Source organism: Hesperophylax consimilis, chromosome 9, assembly GCF_061612785.1.
Source record: "Hesperophylax consimilis isolate HC1 chromosome 9, BYU_Hcon_1.0, whole genome shotgun sequence".
In the NCBI taxonomy this organism is placed as follows: domain Eukaryota; kingdom Metazoa; phylum Arthropoda; class Insecta; order Trichoptera; family Limnephilidae; genus Hesperophylax; species Hesperophylax consimilis.
In genome coordinates, this window is record NC_142844.1 from 21,290,905 (window position 1) to 21,304,825 (window position 13,921).

Below are 13,921 nucleotides of genomic sequence, written 5' to 3' on the forward strand. Positions count from 1 at the left end.
TAAATTTAAGCCCATCAACTTGTTTTTTTTTTTAATTATTAATATATTTTATTTTATATTTCATTATTATTTCATAGCAAGAAAGCAAGATTATTTTTTTATAAGTTACCATTAAAACACAAATAATTTCCAAACTTGCCTCTGTAATCGTGAAAAACAATTTCTTTAAATGCACATATTTAATAATTTGAAACACAAATAAATAAAGAGGCACATCTTCGTACTAGAATTTTGCTACACCTTTGATTAAAAATATATTATTCAGTTTGGTTGGGAATTTAGTTCTAAATCCAAATTTAACCAGTGGATTTTAGCCCAAAATATAATAATTTTTTAAACAAAACGTGTCGCAAATATCTAGTACGGATAAGTGCTACTTTATTTATTTATGTATTAAATTTAAAAAAATATAGAGCATTGGAGAATTCATGATTTTTCATTATTTCAGAGGCAACTTTGGCAATTACTTGTTAATGGTAAATATTAAAAAAAAATAATTTTGCTTTATGTATTGTGCAAATTCAAATTACAAACATTTCATGCGCGTGAATTCAAATTACAAACGATCGATTTACGTTGAAATAAAAAATTAGTCGTAAACAAACTTAAATTTCTGCCCAAAAAGTTTTTTTTTTAAGATGTGTCATTTTATTTTACATCATATTGAAACAATGGGAAGGGAAAGGTTATTTAACTTTCTTTAAACAAGTGATTCCTGAAATTATTTTTAGTAAAAAATTCTCGGGTGTCCTTTGGTGGGTTTATTTATTTTCAGTTGACAGTTTTACAGGTTTGACCGGTATAGGTTCGACCAGTGACGACTTGAGGAAGAATTTTTTGCTTGTTTTTGAAAAAAAACATCGACCAAATAAATCAACGGAGAACAAAATTTCTTCGTCCGATACATAAGTTCAGAGGGGATGTTGGCTATTATGCAAAACTAATGCAATAACATCACAGTCTATTTTAGTTATATGTATATTTAATAGGTTCTAACCTACGACCATCGACTTCTAAGTCGATGCTGGAACCCAGCAGGTTTGGTACAAGAAGTTCAGGGGGCATGTTGTAGGGAATGTTGTATGCAGAACTGATGCAACGACATAACAGTCTATTATAAGAGCATCATCCTATTCTCGGAAGCTACAATTTACTATTTTGGCTGTTCCGTCTGCCGCCGAGAGTTATGTTTAGAAAGAAGATTCGTGATATTTATAAATGATATAAATTTCATCAACCACTAGCGATGGGCACAATCGATGATTTACTCGATCTTTTTGACATATTGAAATATTTCGATTCATTGTCATGAACAAATTGATTCTTTCAATAATCACTCGAAATCACAGTCCGAGACAATCGTTTTGAAACGTCATCGACTCTGTCAGAGTTCATCGATTTTAAAGCATTTACGTCATTTGTCAGAATTAATCGATATCAAAGTAGTCACGTTATTGGTTAGAATTCATTTAAAAACGTAAATCGATTCCCAACTCCTAGAAACGTCAAAAATTTCTCGGATTGCTTGACAAACGATATATTATCCCAGTAGGTACATTGTGTTACGTACTACCTGATATGAATTGACATGCATTTGGTGTTACGCAATTATTCTTTGTCAAATGTTGGTATGTTGGAAACAAACTGTTATTACCTATATAAATTAAATAACAGTATTATTAAATATATATTTTTTTTAAATTTAAATAGACTTTTACATAATAAACTAATTGAAAACAATAAATAATAAATAGGCAGTTACTAAGATTAAAGGGAACTATTGCGGGAAGAGTTTCAGTAAGTACAAAAGGGAAATAATTAGGTAGGTACATCGATACATCATTGGGTAGGTAAGTACACACGAACCTAAAGAGTCTGAGTCTAAAGAGTCTGAAACCGGTCTCATAAACTCGACCGGTAACCAGTAGGAATAGCATTCGAAACTACTCCCTTCAACATCAAACGGCAGTTAGGTACCTATATTTCCCGGTGTATTGGTATTAGAAATGTTTTTTCCAGGATGCCCAGTATCAAACAACTTTCAGAACATAAAGATTGCCACAATAGAAAAGGAATTTGCTATTACTGCCATACAGCCTGACGAGTTGTTGCCGGGTGGTTTTGAAATGGTGGCTTAATTAATACTCACGTTTGAAATACAACAAAAATTTTGATCATCTTGGCACTCCAATTAATCAAGTCTGATCAAAAATTGTGCATAATCATAAAAACGTATGCGTCATACATTTTTTAATATAATTGTACAAAAAAGCGTCTAGCGCTCGCCACCAGGGGCGGAATGAACTCGCGACGCCTGGGGGGGAATCCAAGCTATTTTGAGTGTTTCCGTTTTAAAAAATACTAATAATACCCCCCCCCCCTTCAAAGGGCCACACGGATAAGTTTGCTGACTGCCTTTCGAGTCTTAGATCCGCCCTTTCTTGCCACTTCCATCTGGATCCCTATTTCCTATACGCCTATTCCGTCTAAATCACAAAAATGGAAAATTAAACAGAAAACGCAATTGGATTTTGACAGTCACGAAATCACTTAAGAGGAAGCTACAAGCCAAAAATGTGTATATTCTTGGTATACCTTATGTTGGAGGTAATACGCATTAAATTCGCTCGACAAACGGAGTCTAGAAACGTTAAATTTCAAGCACAAAACTGGTTTTTACTTATTTCGTAAATAATTTTATAAGAAAGCAAAAAAGTTAATCAAGTGAACCTGTCACAGATAATCTTAGCTATAATACAGTATTTTTTTAGGTTGTTTCCTTTACGCGTTCATACATTTCTGTTGAAAAAATATTTTTTTAGTAGTTTAAATTCATATATTTTTATTGAGTAATTTATTATTTAATTTGTATTATACTCAAGCGAAACGATAAGAAAACCTTCAATTTATCTAAAGCATATTTTTTTGTATTCACAATGTACAGCAATTCGTTATAAAGATTAATCAAAATAGTGATTTAGCATTAAGCTTCGCCTTAATGCTAAATTTAAATTAAATAATTTAATTTGTTTTTCTAAATTCTTTTAAGTATAAATCAGCATGTTCCAAAGTTTTATAGACTCTTCTCAGAAAAAATCCAGATTCAGCTCCAAGCGTTATACCTACACGGTGTCTGGAAACTGGTGAATCTACATAACATTTGGAGTCGATTTTGTGGTATAACTTTTAATTTGGGCTGAAGTTGAAATTTTAATGTAAAAAATCAGTCACTATAGGAATAATATAACCTCCAAAAGTTTTATAACTCTAAATTTTAAAAATCGAAAAAAAACTCAGTTATTTTATAAAATTCTATCTGTGGTGATAATTCACCATTTTCTCGCAAGTATTAGGTACGTGTTTCCGGATACCGTGTATATGCAAGAATTGGTCCGGCTATGGGAAGACCGAGGGTGAGGAATTGAGCGAGGAATGTTTGCGCTAAAGAGTGCAATGTGTTAGAAATTAAAATTGGGGGAAGCTGAGGAGATAAGATGAGCAGGGAGAGGGTCACTTTCTTTTCCTCTGGGTGCTAGAGTGCAAACTGTGCATATTTTAAACGGATGTTATTTAACTTAAATACATACACATGGAATTGTAGCTAGGCACCCTGACAGTAGCGATCGGATAGTCATATGGTATATTTGCCGCACGTTCCAGAGTAGAAGATATCTGTATCTTCCTGGTAGAAGACCACAATTCACGATTGAAATGTTGATTTAAATGGCTTTATTCGTGTTTGGTGAGCAGATCTGAACAGCCAGATACTTCACCATCTTATTTTTCGCAATCTTCTACCCCTCCCCCTACCTTCAGCCTCATAACATACCCCAATTGGCGATGCCCATGATGCCGTAATCTTGTAAATGGTTGTGGGGATTCACACAAAATAAAACTATGCTTTGCTGTTAAATGTATGGGTTGTACACGTATACCTACAATTGAATCGACTTCATCAAGACAGGCCACAGGCATATATATGTATATATACAGACAGTACATCATTATTTCAATCTCAATGTAAGTTATATAATATATCAATTTATTTTTACGCACCGTGTTCAGAATTCCTCAAATAAAACTGCCTATTTATTTTTTCAAGTCAGCCAATTATTATCTTTGTTCGATGTAGGAAATCGGACAGCCTTTAAAAATATTTCGATACATATGCCAAAATAAACACATGATCTGCCAGCCGAAGAATTCGTGCTGTTTGTTGCCAAATGGTATTGAAAAATATAATATTATTATTTTTGTAGTGTAAATACAAAATACTTCGGAAAGGTAACGTGCGGACCAGAATTACCAGGAACTTAGACCGAACGTTCACACGTCATGAACTTTCGCGAATGTATACTATACAGGGTGTCCGAGGGTAAAGTGCGCTAACTTCGGGGGATGATTCCACATGATTTTAGAAGTAAAAAATACTTTTTTCAAAATTCTAAAGTTTTTAAGGTAGTTTTTAGGTTAAAAAGTAGAAATGGAAAATAAATATTCTTCTATGGGAAAAATAAACATTGGAATTTCGTAAAGTTTTTCAAATTTTTTACTTCCACCATGATGTAGAATCACCTCCCGAAAATTGCGCACTTCCCCCAGGACAAAATGTATAATTAGTATAAATAAATAAATAACGAAGGTTTTACTAGATATCTAAAACTCAAAAAGAAAACAATAATCACAGCCCTTCAAAGCCTGATATATTTCAAGCAAATAAATCTTAACTTTTCTACAACAAGCCTACAATTGCATAAGCCACGTACGATTCAATACTAAAAAGTACTTGAAACTCAAACGAAATCGCGCACTTCTTGCGCTGGTGGCCATAAGGGAAGTGGAATCGCATCCTGTTTTGATTTATGTAAAAAAAAACACACGGCCTACTTAAAATTTCACGATTCACTCTAATGCATAACTTTCAGAAATTCTTAAAACTGTGATCTTGTAAACGATTTGAAAAAACCAACCACGCAAGGGAAGACATGATATGGAAATTAAAAAGAGGTGCTCAAAGAAAGTAAAAGCCATCCTACTTCTCATGCCACTAACCTATTCCATAATTTAAATGCCTTGCGTCCTACTTCTTATGCCACTACCCCATTCCATAATTTAAAGCCATGCTTCCTTCTTCTCATGCCACTTCCCTGTTTCATAATTTAAATCCATGCTTCCTACTTCTCATGTCACTAACCTATTCCATAATTTATAGCCTTGCGTCCTACTTCTTATGCCACTACCCTATTCCATAATTTAAAGCCATGCTTCCTACTTCTCATGCCACTACCCTGTTCCATAATTTAAATCCATGCTTCCTACTTCTCATGCCACTAACCTATTCCATAATTTATAGCCTTGCGTCCTACTTCTTATGCCACTACCCTATTCCATAATTTAAAGCCATGCTTCCTACTTCTCATGCCACTACCCTGTTCCATAATTTAAAGCCATGCTTCCTTCTTCTCATGCCACTACCCTGTTTCATAATTTAAATCCATGCTTCCTACTTCTCATGCCACTACCCTGTTCCATAATTTAAAGCCATGCTTCCTTCTTCTCATGCCACTACCCTGTTTCATAATTTAAATCCATGCTTCCTACTTCTCATGCCACTAACCTATTCCATAATTTATAGCCTTGCGTCCTACTTCTTATGCCACTACCCTATTCCATAATTTAAAGCCATGCTTCCTACTTCTCATGCCACTACCCTGTTCCATAATTTAAATCCATGCTTCCTACTTCTCATGCCACTAACCTATTCCATAATTTATAGCCTTGCGTCCTACTTCTTATGCCACTACCCTATTCCATAATTTAAAGCCATGCTTCCTACTTCTCATGCCACTACCCTATTCCATAATTTAAAGCCATGCTTCCTACTTCTCATGCCACTACCCTGTTCCATAATTTAAATCCATGCTTCCTACTTCTCATGCCACTAACCTATTCCATAATTTATAGCCTTGCGTCCTACTTCTTATGCCACTACCCTATTCCATAATTTAAAGCCATGCTTCCTACTTCTCATGCCACTACCCTGTTCCATAATTTAAAGCCATGCTTCCTTCTTCTCATGCCACTACCCTGTTTCATAATTTAAATCCATGCTTCCTACTTCTCATGCCACTACCCTGTTCCATAATTTAAAGCCATGCTTCCTTCTTCTCATGCCACTACCCTGTTTCATAATTTAAATCCATGCTTCCTACTTCTCATGCCACTAACCTATTCCATAATTTATAGCCTTGCGTCCTACTTCTTATGCCACTACCCTATTCCATAATTTAAAGCCATGCTTCCTACTTCTCATGCCACTACCCTGTTCCATAATTTAAATCCATGCTTCCTACTTCTCATGCCACTAACCTATTCCATAATTTATAGCCTTGCGTCCTACTTCTTATGCCACTACCCTATTCCATAATTTAAAGCCATGCTTCCTACTTCTCATGCCACTACCCTGTTCCATAATTTAAAGCCATGCTTCCTTCTTCTCATGCCACTACCCTGTTTCATAATTTAAATCCATGCTTCCTACTTCTCATGCCACTACCCTGTTCCATAATTTAAAGCCATGCTTCCTTCTTCTCATGCCACTACCCTGTTTCATAATTTAAATCCATGCTTCCTACTTCTCATGCCACTAACCTATTCCATAATTTATAGCCTTGCGTCCTACTTCTTATGCCACTACCCTATTCCATAATTTAAAGCCATGCTTCCTACTTCTCATGCCACTACCCTGTTCCATAATTTAAAGCCATGCTTCCTTCTTCTCATGCCACTACCCTGTTTCATAATGTAAATCCATGCTTCCTACTTCTCATGTCACTAACCTATTCCATAATTTATAGCCTTGCGTCCTACTTCTTATGCCACTACCCTATTCCATAATTTAAAGCCATGCTTCCTACTTCTCATGCCACTACCCTGTTCCATAATTTAAATCCATGCTTCCTACTTCTCATGCCACTAACCTATTCCATAATTTATAGCCTTGCGTCCTACTTCTTATGCCACTACCCTATTCCATAATTTAAAGCCATGCTTCCTACTTCTCATGCCACTACCCTGTTCCATAATTTAAATCCATGCTTCCTACTTCTCATGCCACTAACCTATTCCATAATTTATAGCCTTGCGTCCTACTTCTTATGCCACTACCCTATTCCATAATTTAAAGCCATGCTTCCTACTTCTCATGCCACTACCCTGTTCCATAATTTAAAGCCATGCTTCCTTCTTCTCATGCCACTACCCTGTTTCATAATTTAAATCCATGCTTCCTACTTCTCATGTCACTAACCTATTCCATAATTTATAGCCTTGCGTCCTACTTCTTATGCCACTACCCTATTCCATAATTTAAAGCCATGCTTCCTACTTCTCATGCCACTACCCTGTTCCATAATTTAAAGCCATGCTTCCTTCTTCTCATGCCACTTCCCTGTTTCATAATTTAAATCCATGCTTCCTACTTCTCATGTCACTAACCTATTCCATAATTTATAGCCTTGCGTCCTACTTCTTATGCCACTACCCTATTCCATAATTTAAAGCCATGCTTCCTACTTCTCATGCCACTAACCTATTCCATAATTTATAGCCTTGCGTCCTACTTCTTATGCCACTACCCTATTCCATAATTTAAAGCCATGCTTCCTACTTCTCATGCCACTACCCTGTTCCATAATTTAAAGCCATGCTTCCTACTTCTCATGCCACTACCATATTCCATAATTTAAAGCCATGCTTCCTACTTCTCATGCCACTAACCTATTCCATAATTTATAGCCTTGCGTCCTACTTCTTATGCCACTACCCTATTCCATAATTTAAAGCCATGCTTCCTACTTCTCATGCCACTACCCTGTTCCATAATTTAAAGCCATGCTTCCTTCTTCTCATGCCACTACCCTGTTTCATAATTTAAATCCATGCTTCCTACTTCTCATGCCACTAACCTATTCCATAATTTATAGCCTTGCGTCCTACTTCTTATGCCACTACCCTGTTCCATAATTTAAAGCCATGCTTCCTACTTCTTATGCCACTACCCTATTCCATAATTTAAAGCCATGCTTCCTTCTTCTCATGCCACTACCCTGTTTCATAATTTAAATCCATGCTTCCTACTTCTCATGTCACTAACCTATTCCATAATTTATAGCCTTGCGTCCTACTTCTTATGCCACTACCCTATTCCATAATTTAAAGCCATGCTTCCTACTTCTCATGCCACTACCCTGTTCCATAATTTAAATCCATGCTTCCTACTTCTCATGCCACTAACCTATTCCATAATTTATAGCCTTGCGTCCTACTTCTTATGCCACTACCCTATTCCATAATTTAAAGCCATGCTTCCTACTTCTCATGCCACTACCCTGTTCCATAATTTAAAGCCATGCTTCCTTCTTCTCATGCCACTTCCCTGTTTCATAATTTAAATCCATGCTTCCTACTTCTCATGTCACTAACCTATTCCATAATTTATAGCCTTGCGTCCTACTTCTTATGCCACTACCCTATTCCATAATTTATAGCCTTGCGTCCTACTTCTTATGCCACTACCCTATTCCATAATTTAAAGCCATGCTTCCTACTTCTCATGCCACTACCCTGTTCCATAATTTAAATCCATGCTTCCTACTTCTCATGCCACTAACCTATTCCATAATTTATAGCCTTGCGTCCTACTTCTTATGCCACTACCCTATTCCATAATTTAAAGCCATGCTTCCTACTTCTCATGCCACTACCCTGTTCCATAATTTAAAGCCATGCTTCCTTCTTCTCATGCCACTTCCCTGTTTCATAATTTAAATCCATGCTTCCTACTTCTCATGTCACTAACCTATTCCATAATTTATAGCCTTGCGTCCTACTTCTTATGCCACTACCCTATTCCATAATTTAAAGCCATGCTTCCTACTTCTCATGCCACTACCCTGTTCCATAATTTAAATCCATGTTTCCTACTTCTCATGCTACTACCCTATTCAATAATTTAAAACCATACGTCCTACTTCACATGCCATTAACCTAATTTATAATTTAAAGCCATGTGTCCTACTTCTCATGCCACTAATTCATAATTTATCCTATTCCATAATTTAAAGCCATGCGTCCTACTTCTCATGCTACTAACCTTTTCCATGATTTAAAGCCTTGCGTCCTAATTTTATCAATAAGTTACTCAGTTCCCACCAAGTGTGCAAAATTTCATCAAGAAGTTTAAAAATTCTGCTTTAAGGGGAGGAAAAAGAGAGAGAGGTGGTATTTTTTAATCGCGTGTAGACAAATAATCTTTTTCATGTTTTGAAGGTCAAGTTTACAAAATTCCATCAAACTCGGAATAAAAATAGTTTCAAAATCTACAGAGATTTAAAAAAAAACCACAAACCCATACAGGGACACTCTTTATTATATTTTTTTAGATAGCATGGCACATAGCATCGCTTTGTTCCTTCATATGTTCTGTGATATTTTGTTGGGTCAATGTGCAAAGTTCGTTCAAACATTGTATAACGCCATTCTCATCAAAACTTGTATTTTTTTATAATTCTTTTATCAATATTCACGTAATTTAGGTACCTACCATAGATAAAATGTAATGGTACCAACACCAACCTAACTACTTTTGACTCATTGTGAGGTTTTATCAAATTTGTTTTTATTACGCCATTATTAGGTTCAAGTCCATAATTCATATTATTAATATACAGGGGACGTAGGTAGATACCTACCTGACCTGGTCTCTTATAAAAATTTTGTCTCCGGTGACATATTTGTTGTTTTTTCTTCAACCAAAAACATTTTTAAATCTGTAGGTATTAGATCATTGTGTCGGTCTGGCGGGGTCGTGCGGTAGCTTGGTTGAGTCACCGTGAAGACTGTTTGTAAAAAAAGAATTAAAAATGTCACGGGAGACCAACATTTAATTTTAATTGTTAAACTAATGTCAGGAATCACTGGTAAGTCGAGCAAGCCCCTTACCACCCTGCAAAAAGATGGATATGTGTGTGAGTTTTTTATTTACACAATCAGTTTTTATTCCGAGATTGATGCAATTTTGCACATTTGACCTGCAATACAAAAAGAAGGTCACTGCCTACGTAAGATTTCTAAAATCCACCCCCCATCTCCCTTTCCCCTGAAACAGAAGAAAGCTCGGAAAAAGCTGAGTGCTTAAGCTGTCATAAATATTATTAAAGCTGCATATAAAGTAAAAAAATCTTATTCCACTAGATGGAGAACTTAATAATCCAATTTCACCTCCACTCAACCAGCCATAAATAAACAACTCTCAACCAGCCTTACGAGTTATGTGTTATGAGCATAGATAACTATTCACGTTATGTGTCGGAGGCGACCGAGCCGCCGAACCAAAAAGTTCGTAGAAAATGTATAAGTGAACATTTTCTACGGACTTTGGCCGAAGACACCTAACCACAAATAAACCACTATCCACCTTACGAACTTTGACATCAGTGTTGCGAACTAGCTCTTTTTTTAGAGCTATATTTTTCAGATATTCTAGCTCGTTATTTTATGCAGAACTCACTCACATAAAATGATAATTTAAAAGTTATTTGTCTTTAGTCCCGGTACGTCAGTTGTTTTAAGCTCGGCGTGGTTGGAATTTCGAGCTTAGCATGGCTTGGAACATGTAATAAATATAGGTATAGGTCGTAAGTCGTAAGCCTAGATATTACCAATAACACTATTGTCTATGATTTTAATATAGGAACGTGTTTCATTTTCTTTGTAAAACCAAACTACTGTCCACGTGAGTGGTACATCTATGCTCCCTTATGTCAGCGCGAGATCGCGATACTTTTAAAATGCCAACGACAGAGGTTTTTTTATACACCGAGCCTTCGGTATGACATTGTTCGTTCAAATTTATGCGGGCTAAATCTGCCTTTCAAGTCTTGATAAGCGGCAGAATAGTTAATATTTTAGACGCCGAGGCTCTAGCAGTAATACATGTCAATCTACGTAAATTGCCTAAAAGGAAAAAAACAGGAATATTTCCAGTGTTACTTATGCATTGATGATGTAAAATCGAGGTTATTTATTAGCGCCTTTGGAGACATTCAAATTTTCAAATTGAAAGTCTAATTTAGCAAACAATCATCACAATGATATAATATATTCCGAAGGGAAAGTGTTGAGAATATTTGTATAATTTTTATACAAAGTGTAAATTGTGCACATTGTGTTAGATACTTTCAGCATCGCCTTGATGAAAGTCGTGAAAAACCACATTCGGAATCCAAGCGTTGCTTTAAATTGCTTTAGCCTTATTTGGTGACCATATTTGAATAGCCAGGTGCTTCCACGCCTACCTCTTTCTCATTTCTATCCCCTCTCCATACCAAAATAGTCCAGATTATTTTCATCACAGCTAAACGGAATAATACAATGTACTTGTATTTGTAATACATCATAATTATACCGAAATGAACCAAATTTCAACATGGATTCCGACTAGTATTTTTTAAATCAACTCGATACAGCAGGCCCTGAGGAAAATAAATTCCTGAATAAAGGATTTTTTCAAGTATTTTGTGGTCGCAGACCAGAATTGACTACCATATTAAACAGTGGTTAAAATAATGTATTCAAAGTATGTATAAAACTACATGCATGGGTAGAAAGAAATACCTAAAATAATATCGGACGTCCTCAACGTCTTCTACCATTCACTTTTACATCATAAACTCTCATTATACCCCTTCTTTGGTCGCCTAATTTTACCACATGTACATCGAGTTTCACGCACGTGCACCGGGGATTAATGCTGCTAGCTCCTTAGAGCATGCTTCATTAAAATACGTGTAGAACAGGCTCAAGATGCCCACATTGCGTCTGTGCATTGGAGATGGAAATCGGTCTGTAAACAATAGATTGCTGGGCGTACTTGTGATTTGTATAGGGTTAGCAGCTAGTTACTGTTGAAAAATTTGCTCGCCCTAAACAATACCCTCAGTTTCTTGGAATCCAGATTTACTCGGGCTTCTATAGAGCTTCAATACTTGAGCTGGTCTTACTTATTCCAAGCATTTCAATGGAGTCTTTATTGGGGAGGGTGCTTCCATCAAATTGTACCAGAGAGTAATTGATCTCCCTCTTTACTGAAATCAGACACGCTTGGGTTTTTGAGACGTTGAAACTGACCAGTTTGGCCTTACCCCAAGCACGAAACCTCCTCGAGGTGGGGGTCAAATTTATGTCTCAAAACTTCCCGAGCTGTACTTTGTAGATATCCAACCAGAAGGATTTGAGTTTCTAAAAAACATTCCAAGTACCGCCTCAAAATATAATTCAAATACCCGAGCAGATCGCCACACGATCGATTTCGACGAAACCCATACTGCCGATCGCTAAGTATGTTGTTATTCTCGAGGTATATGAGCAACTTGTTACTGACCACCCTTTCGAATACCCTTGAGAGTATGGAAGTGATGGCTATGGGGCGGTAATTGGATGAATCGGAGCAGTCCCCCTTCTTAGGGATTGGGTGGACGATCACCCTATGCCAAAGATCTGGCAAGTTGATTCTGCAGAACACTTCTTAAGGACCGGGTCAGGTATTCCGTCTGACCCGCTGGCTTTATTGATTTTTAACTCGTTCAAGACCCGGAGAACCTCCTTGTTCCGGATCTTTTGATCCTTCAATTGGAAACCGCAGTGCGGAATGGAAGTTGGAATCTCTCCGTTATCTTGAAGAGTCGAGTTTCTCAGCTTTCTCGCGGGACAAGTTAGCCAGCCGAACATTGGGCTTGGTCAAGGGAGGAAAAGCGGTTCTGCGGAAATTTCTCCTAATTGAACCAGCGAGCGACCAGAAAGAACTGCTGCCAGTGGGGTGGTCTGCGAGTTTTTTGGGAATTCTTTGGTCGTGCTCGATCTTAGATAGATATAGAGTTCTATATAGAGTTCTTTTGCAATCCTTCACCCGTTTTCGGTATTCCGAAAGCATATTCAAGGAGCCATTTTCCGGAGTACATCAGAAGCCGCGTTTTTTAGTCTGACCGCTTTATCACAGCAATGGTCAAACCACGGCTTTGTGCTCGCTCCAGAGAATTTGACCTAGAAGGGAATGTAGCAATCCATCGCAGATGTGATTACCTCTCCCACCTCGCGTGCACAGATTGATGGATTCTCTGAGCTAAAGCAGACCGCATTTCAAGTAAAGGCGCTGAAGAATGACCGCATGCCGTCCCATTTCGCTACAACGTAGTGCCATACCTTCCTCTTTACATGATTGTCAGGTTGACTGTTTGTAGAGGATGGAACAGAGGTGGTAATCAGGCAGTGGTCGGAGGATCCTAAAGGCACTGCAACCTCCATTCTGTACCCAAGTGGCTCACTAGTGGTAAACAGATCGAGCAAGTTGGCTCGATGTGATGGGACGTTAGGTATTTTAGTCGGAAATTATACAAGTTAGCTAATCCTTGGATAAAAGCAAAAGATTTCGCCAATCTACCGGCCGAGTTTGTTGGGCCCGAGAACTTCAGCCATTGTTTATTATGAAAATTGAAGTCAACCCATAGACATATGTATATTAGTAGACCTGCCCTAAGTGATTAAAAGCGTATTATCCCCACTCCCCATACCGGTTCCATTGGAGCCGGCTGGGCTCGCGTATGGCCTCAAGTGAAATTTGAAAACGTGACGTCATCATTCTTGTGCGAACTATGGTCGAGGCATCATCGGTTCATTTTACGAAATAACACGGCAAAATGTTGACTTCTGATATGAAAACTTGTAAAAATAGATGTGAAAAAGAGAATAAACCCAACTGTCGTATTACATTCCATAAGTAAGCATTATTTTACTTTATTTTAAGCTTATTCACACCGTATTATATGGATCAGTTTTAGAAACATATACTATCACATCACAATGT